At 42.0% G+C, this 7910-nt stretch overlaps 1 long non-coding RNA gene across 1 annotated transcript; it reads right to left on the bottom strand.

Annotated features, from left to right (window-relative positions):
* Positions 1-259: 259 nt before the first annotated feature.
* LOC146542990 (uncharacterized) lies at positions 260-7502 on the bottom strand. The gene is made up of 3 exons (XR_014887813.1): positions 6796-7502; positions 5992-6040; positions 260-5772 (listed from the first exon to the last, which is right to left on the bottom strand). It is a non-coding gene; the product is annotated as an uncharacterized LOC146542990 (long non-coding RNA).
* Positions 7503-7910: the final 408 nt, after the last annotated feature.

The following is a 7910-nucleotide window of genomic DNA, read 5'->3' as shown; positions in this document are numbered from 1 at the left end:
GGGGGCCGAGATGAGACAAAGGGTGAGCATCCTAGTTCCAGCCTTTGAAACCTGCTGACTGTTGAGTAGCACAACAATGCTGGATGCAAAGATCAGAACTAGCTTGGTGCAAGACCTCGTACGTGTTTTGAACCGTTTTTTGACTAATAATTTTATGAATACATTCAAATGCTAAAGAAGAGACTAAATGAACACCCCATAATGCACACTGAACATGGAACATTACTAGGAGCTTCAAAATTCATTCAGGAACCCCCTTTCCTAAAATGATAAAAATCAAAGCGTTTATGTTGGCTCTGGAAGTGCGGCTGTTTTTATGTTAGTATGGTGACACAGCCAGAACCTGCATGGAACAGAAACAGGGATATGCTCAGTGCTGATGAGGCTGCTTTGGGAGTCTATCCAAAAGAAACCACATCTCTGAGTAGGAGCAATCGACCCAAATCTCTTTTTCCACAGTGCAGCTTGAGCCGTGGAACTGAACGCTGACTTTTAACTCATTTTGCTGTTTTTTCCAGAACACCGTGACCCATTTCCAAACAGACAGCGACTGCCTGCCTGTCTGTCCACCAGCTACAGCTGCAGTCACAGGTGTGGAATATAATGTGACATATTTCAATCTATTTCTCTCCTGGTTTAATGCCTTTTAGTTAGAATACAAGCCTGCTTGCTTTGACTGGAAAAGAATAAGCATGTTTTGTTAGAAGTGAATTTTCATTTCTCCAAAGACTGGCAGCTAAGCAGGCTGCATGCCCCCTCAGACTGCCACAACAAATGCAGCGGGTAGGAGCACTGATGTGCTTGCTGTTTCAGACTGGGTGTCAGGGAAGCAATATTTAATTGATACAAGGCTGTGCTGCTGTGTCAGATATGAATGGCTTCACGTCTGGTGCATTACCAGCTCTTTTAGAAACATTTGCTTCATTATTAAATTGGACGATATTCAAGAGATGTGTTGAATTTACTTAAGGGAAAGGATTCAGAGCTGAATACACTAGTTGGCATCTGAAAGAGTGGTTCCCTCCACCCCTTTCCACCATTCCTTCCAGCTGTTTTGTAGAAAGCCGTCTTGTTGGTCAGGAGCAAAACAAACTGCTTCGTTTCCTGTGCTGGCAAGGGCTGAAGGCAACTGGAAATGTCTTGGACTGCTTGTCTTGTTCTTCCCATCTCTGGTATTTCCCAGAATGCTGCAAATGCAGTCAGATGGGAATTTTCTGTCTTTCTTCTCAGTGGGGGAAGAGGAGGTGGGGCCACATGAACATTTTCCATAGGGCTATTAGGATTTTGATGATGTCTGTGTTGAGAAGTGTTTTTCAGGTCCAGGCAGTTATGTGAGGTTAAAACCAGAGAAAGAAAGACACCTGCACTAGAAGAGTCAGCAGCTTCAATGTGGGCACCTGAGGTTCAAGTCCTTGGCCTTTCATACTTCAGGAGAATACGAGGTCTCAAATCACTCTTTGGCTTTTCTTTTTTTTGGTTTACTTACAAGGTTAGAGGAAGAATTAAAAACAGTTCATAAGCACCGACCTCAGCCTAACACAGAGTGTGAAATATTTAATAAGTGTCTGACATCTTTAGGATAACATCCACCTTCCGATCCACTATTTTCAAGGAATTCCTGACATGGCATCTGCAAATATAGTTCTGTAAAGGCCCATCTTTAAAGACATTAGGCTGTACGAAGATAATAGCTGTACCGTTGCACAAGAACCTTGCAGAGCAGTGTTCTCAGAAGCACACAGTGTGCACACCATCTGTGCAGTGCACATTTGCTGATTGCTTTTGAGGCTGGCACTGCTCACTGCTTTGTCTTTCAGCACTCTTAGCCCAATAAAGGCTCGATTCTGGCTTTGGCGTGAACATTGAAGGTATCATTATTATCTTATTAATAACTAATAGCGCTTAGAGATCAGGACTTTATTGAACGATGTTCTGGACAGAGCTTTCATTTCACTGGATGAGGATTGATGTCTGGGAGTACAGCGCTGTGCTGAGCACTTGAGTCATCGAGCAGAGCTCGGCTGAGATCACACTTGACACTATTTCCAGCCTTTAAGGCATAAATCAGTATGCATGTGTAATCTTTGTCACCCTTACCCTGACTGAAATGAAAACACTGCATGCTTCAGGCTGCCTACAAGTGCAGCTCAAGCAAACAAGGCCCGGAAAAGACAAATGTCAATCATCGGAGAAAAAGGAAAAAGTCAGAGAGAGGCATAAAAAAGTCAGGCCTCATCAGGCCTTGGAGACAGGCATCTCCGGGCACTGCGCTGCACAGCCACGGCCTCAGTGCTTTGCTGGAGACAGACATTCGTGTCCAACAAGAAGTGGGCAGACTTCTGCCCTCCAATGGAGCTTCCAGCCAGCCCGATCCCCTGAGATCACACAGGGCCACGTAACCTGCCTTGCAAGCTCAGAGGAAGGAAACCTCAAACTTATTCTAGTAATGGGAAGAGAGCTATTAGCTGAGCCAGGCAGCAGACGAATAGAGAAGTCTCCTTAAAATATTGCACCGTTTGCTGTTCCATTTGCCTTTCACACTGCGTGGACGAGGACAGTTTTAAAAGATCGAAAAAATGTATAACAGAAAACAGAGGCGTAAAAACATAAATATAGGAGAACATACCAAAAAGATGTGAAACCCCCCCGACACTGCTGCAAGAAAAGAAATTAAACTTGTTTCTAAGCTTGTGGCCACTGAAAAGGGAAAGCTTATCTCTGTGAAATGCCCCGGTGTGAAAACATCATGAGTGAGACTGGAATGTGGGCTGGGGAACCGATGAAAAAAGAAATGTGAATTGTAATTAAACATTTCAGATATTGAAGATGGAGACAAATGAAGGGTGGGTTTAGAGAAAAAAGCAGCCAGTTAAAGTAACTTAAAGATTAAAAACCAATTCTTAGCATTTCGTAATTATATTGATGGATAATGACAAACACAGCTACAGAAATCCACCGAGCTCAAATTAATTATGTTAAAGTAATAGGTAATCTGTCTCTGTCTTGATAACATATAATTATATTATTTTTCCAAATGTTTCAAAATAATGTCATTTCAATTCGTGGTGCACAGTAGGTATTTTGCTGTTTAATGTATTGGGTATTTATACAATATTTTCAATGTCATTGTTTTCCTCTGCAATAAATAAAGTCTAAATAATCATCTAGGACCTTCAGATATGTCTTACTGCTGCATGAGCTGTAAAATAACTCAATATTAAAATATTATTCACTGAAATAGCACATTGACAACTGTGATTAAGCCTCAAATAAATATTGTAACAAAACAGAAATGCATTTTGATGTTGAGATGTCTAATTATTCATTGTCAGAAAGCAGACCTAAACCCACACATGGGAAATTTTCAGCGTTTTATGGGGTTAAGTACACAGCTATGCTTCAGCATCCTTCACACAGTGGGAAATCCATCCTGTTTAGAAAAGCTAGCTCTTTTGTTTCAGGGTTAAACTCGGGGAATTTCTGATCATCTGCAGCCGCTTTGCAGCACGCAGTGCGTGATTCCACTGCCCGGCAGCCTTGGCCCGTGCCGTCCCCTTCTTCTGGGGTGCCAGGCTGGATGCAGGGCAGTGGTACCAGCACGTACCAAACTGCCCAGTTCTGTTTTGCGGAGCCTTCGCATGGGCTCAGGCTCTCGTTGTCCATAAGAAAATGTTTTGTGCCCCCCCCATTTAAAATTTTTTTTTAAAGCTGTGTAGACTTGGGATTTCTGCTGGAGTATCTCTAAACTGATCTAAAAGAAAAATATTATAATTATTATTGTTATTATTATCTATTATCTGCACTACAGTTTTTATTTGCAGGTTGCTTCTTGGCAGTACTTATTCTTCCTGCACATCTCATCTCCTTGCGTTTCTGTTTCAATTCTTTCTTTTTCTGAATGCAGACCGGTTGTTCTGAAAAGAAGTTTTAAAGGAAACTGAAGTTCTGGTGATGATGCATACGTCACATCTGAAAATTTGTGCAATTTATTTCAGCACATTTTGTACAAATGTAAAAGTACAGTAAAGCTCCACTGGGATAAACATGATAACCAATAGATGCAGGAGCTAAGATTGTACAGCTCTGGTCTAAAATTCAGTCATTTTTATTATTATATTTGTGTTAAAAATGGAAAGAAAGACCAGCAGAGGGACTCCCTTGATACTCAGTGGAATTTTGCCTGCTCCCTAGCAGGGCATAGAGGTAATTTTATTCTAGAAGCTTTTGAATGCTTTACAAGTAATAGAAACCAAGTGGGAAAAGCATATTCCATATTTTAGTCCTGACATTCTCATAGAAAAGCATATATAAAAAAAATTAAAGATTCAAAATACTTGCCTGTGATTCAGTACCTAAAGACTTTCTGGTGTTTTTCAGAATTCCCTCGAGATCTATAAATGCTTCTGAGCCAGAAGTACCCATTGTAGCTATCATCACTTTTACCACTTTATCAAACTAACGAGCCATTGAGCGATGCTATTCCCAGGTTCAACTCTACTGGGGAGGGAAAGCAGAAAACAAAACTGAAATTTAGGCAGAATGGGATTCCTAAGAACCTGGACAACTAGAATTTATTAATTCATACACTCCAAATCTTACAAAAAATCATCTTCTTCTTTCAGTTTCTCTCTATAAATCTTGCTGTCACGCCTGAAGTCTGTGCATACAAAAAGACTGCGGAATTTCAGTGCAAGCAATGCCTATCAGTCTGCATCAAAACCACCTTTATCAGCTTTCCCCTACATTCAACTGCACTTTGTGGGAAGGGCCACAAAGAGGAATGTTTTACTGTCAGATGACGGCGGGAGAAAGTTCTGCTCATATCCTCACTGTTCAGGATAAACCTTTCCAACTTTTACATTAAAAGACTTCTTCAGCTAGGTTACCTGATATTAGATAAAAACAAGAAGAAAATTCCTTTTCTGCCATGTAATCATGCACTAAATACCCTGGCCTGGGCATTTGAGTACAGCTCCTGACAACTCCACGTTTGTCTGATGTGAGCTTGGCAGAATTATTCAAGTGAGCAAGAGCTGAGTTTCTTCCTACGCCACTGCAGTTACATTCTGCTCTGTTAGAAAGAAAAAGTATATGATCCACTTCCAGTGGAAATTTTAATTGATTTGGCCATCATAATGAGAAGAATTATGACCTCACCTCTGCCAGAAACAGTTTGTGAAGATCTCTGCATTTTGGCCGTGTCTCCCTGCTGCTATTATAGCAAGCTCTGGAGGACATTGCAGCTAGGAAATTCTAGATACGGATCTATAATTACCAAAGTATTTAAATTGTTTGGATCTGATTATAAAATTTGAAGAAGTCCTTGCACTTTTGCACCACACCTTAATGCTGGTATTCCTGAACTGCGTATCATCCACTGCACAAAAATGATGACATAATTGTAACAAATTTCTAATCCTTCTGCAAGAAGGCTTTGGCATGGCGTTCATCGTGCCAGAAGATGTGCTTTGTTTTTTCAGATGCTGAAAAGATCACGAGAAGGGGCAAACACAAGGGGTGACACCCGAAGTTCCTTTACAATAATATCCGCATACAAAATCACAGCTAGGGAAATATTTTCTGAACTTCAACTACTGCTCATTTTCATTTTACAATTAAATCACTTTCCATCACGGTAATGCTCCCCATGGTCATAATGTGTTTGCATTCCAGGAATCCTGTAACAAAGTCACTCATCTGTGAGCAGGCTTCATGCATTTCGGATGTGGCAGTGTATTCATTGATGGCAAGCTTCAAATTTGCATTGGAAACCTGAACATCAGAATTAAAGTCATTCAGTCAAGAAGGAGAAATATCATAGCATCTTCCAGAAGGCAGAATATCAGCTGCATAAGCCAAGTTGCTCACAAAGAGTGGTGGAATAAAATGCAGCTCCACAAACTAGTTTATGAACATACATCCTGAACAGAAAATAGTATGCTCAGAAATGGAGAAAAATGGGAGGTGTATGGGATACATAAACTTACTAACCCAGATCTGGCGTGTGACCTCTCCACAGGGTCTTGCAGTCACGGTAAAGCTGTAAGGAAAAGGAATCTTTCATAACTGTGTTCTGCATTTGAAATAAGTTGGTGCTGCGTCCGTCCAGTTTTCATGTTTAATATAAAACATTCAGAAAAATAAAAGCATAGTAATATTTCCCTGTGTTTTCCTTGGAAAACTGAATGTAAAACATTAACTACCGAATCTTGCCTTCTCTCCCTTTCTCCTTTAGGACCAGCATCTCTACTTTTTGATGAGGTTTGCATGGATGGTATTGCCCAGAAGAGGGTGCTGTCTGGTTGCATTTGTAATTTTTCTCTGTTCGTACAGAATGACTGATACAATCGAGTATACTTCAAAATCTCTTCACACCTTATTTTGTTTTAGACCCCTCAGTGTGAAATTCCATTTAAACAGCACAGTCTAGCTCTGAAAACGTCAGCGCCAGCATCAGACCTAGCTTTTTTAGGCAGAACACCTAGCAAGTTTGAATTCCAAAGGTCCTTTGTGTCTCTTAACTAGTTGCTACCCATCCCTTACATAAACGTAACTTAGGTACTACAGTTGCTCTTCCTGGGCTATTGAGAAAATTCTCATGGAATTGAGATGCACATCTCACAAGGTGATTCCTGGCAGTGCTCACAAAACAACAAACCAACAAAACCTCTGAAAAAACAAGTGAAGAAAGAGAAATACACTGCATATCAGACTTGGCAATTTTCCTGTTTATAACAGTTTGATTCTCATTACTGAATGAATGATCTCCCCCTCCTCAGAGATGATATTGCTTACCTTCCTTTTGCACATAATGGGAAACCAAGGAAGAGGAGCCTGCAGCAGGTTGAGGCTGTAGGGGAACGTCCTCCTCCTTCAGATCCAGCTGCCTGAAGATGCTGTCACTTTCAGGTCCCTGACACCACTCCCCAGGGTATTTCCACCTGCACCAGCTTACAACAGGGCACTGTCCGTGCTCCCTACTGTGTTTCACTTCTTGTTTGCGCAGACAGCCTTGGTTCCTTTGGAGGGAAGGGGTTCAGAAACACCCAGACTGTTAGGGACCGCAGAGGCTGCAGAGAGGCCAGGCTCCTTGGCACATGGTGTCCTTTCCACTCACAGCTGATGAAGTGCATTTTTGCTCACGCCCAGAGCTCACCCTGAGAAGATGAGGACTATCAGACGCAGCAGCTGCTGATTTCCTCTAGCAATTATTTAACAGTGGGTCCTTGGGGAGATGGGGCCTTACCCCAGGCTTCCAGCCCCCCTGCAGTGAGGGGAGGGAGGCAACATCTCCTGCACTGCTCACTGCTGCTCACCCGTCCCTTCTCCACACTCAGATTGGCAATCAGAGGAGGGGGCAGCGTAAAGCACAGGTCCTTGTGTTGGCCTCTCCACCCAGCGCTCGCTTTTACCCAAGTCGTGCTTTTGACTCCACTGCATATTTTTTTGGCAACCAATCTTTGGAGACAAGCAAAAGTTTGTGTGGAGCATCTTAGGGAGAATCAGAGTTTGTTGGGCTAACGGGCTCCATGTAGAGTTCACATTACTAATGCCTCCTGTTTGTGTTCAACAAAACCTGACTTGTACATGTTGTGGTGCCTTTGCTTCTCAGTTTGTGCTGCAGCTGTTCTGTGCAGCAGGTAAAAGGAAAGGTTTTAATTAAAACTGACATTGCTGCACCTTGTGCTGCCAGTGACAGTCCTGTTGAAAAGTATCATGAGAAGTGTGGAAGCCCGCTGTATGAGTGTGCCCTCCTGATTGCTGCCCAGTATTAATGTGCTTCTGAACCTGGCAAGTGAAAACATCCCTCGAAATAATCTTTTTGATGGGAGATGGCTTTTCTGACAAAAATCACTGAGCAAAACATGTGAACGTACATTTCATTGCATATTTTGGCCAAAGACTGAAGG

This window comes from Meleagris gallopavo, chromosome 22, assembly GCF_905368555.1.
Source record: "Meleagris gallopavo chromosome 22, MGAL_WU_HG_1.1, whole genome shotgun sequence".
NCBI lineage: Eukaryota > Metazoa > Chordata > Aves > Galliformes > Phasianidae > Meleagris > Meleagris gallopavo.
This window is presented reverse-complemented; position numbering and strand designations above follow the sequence as displayed.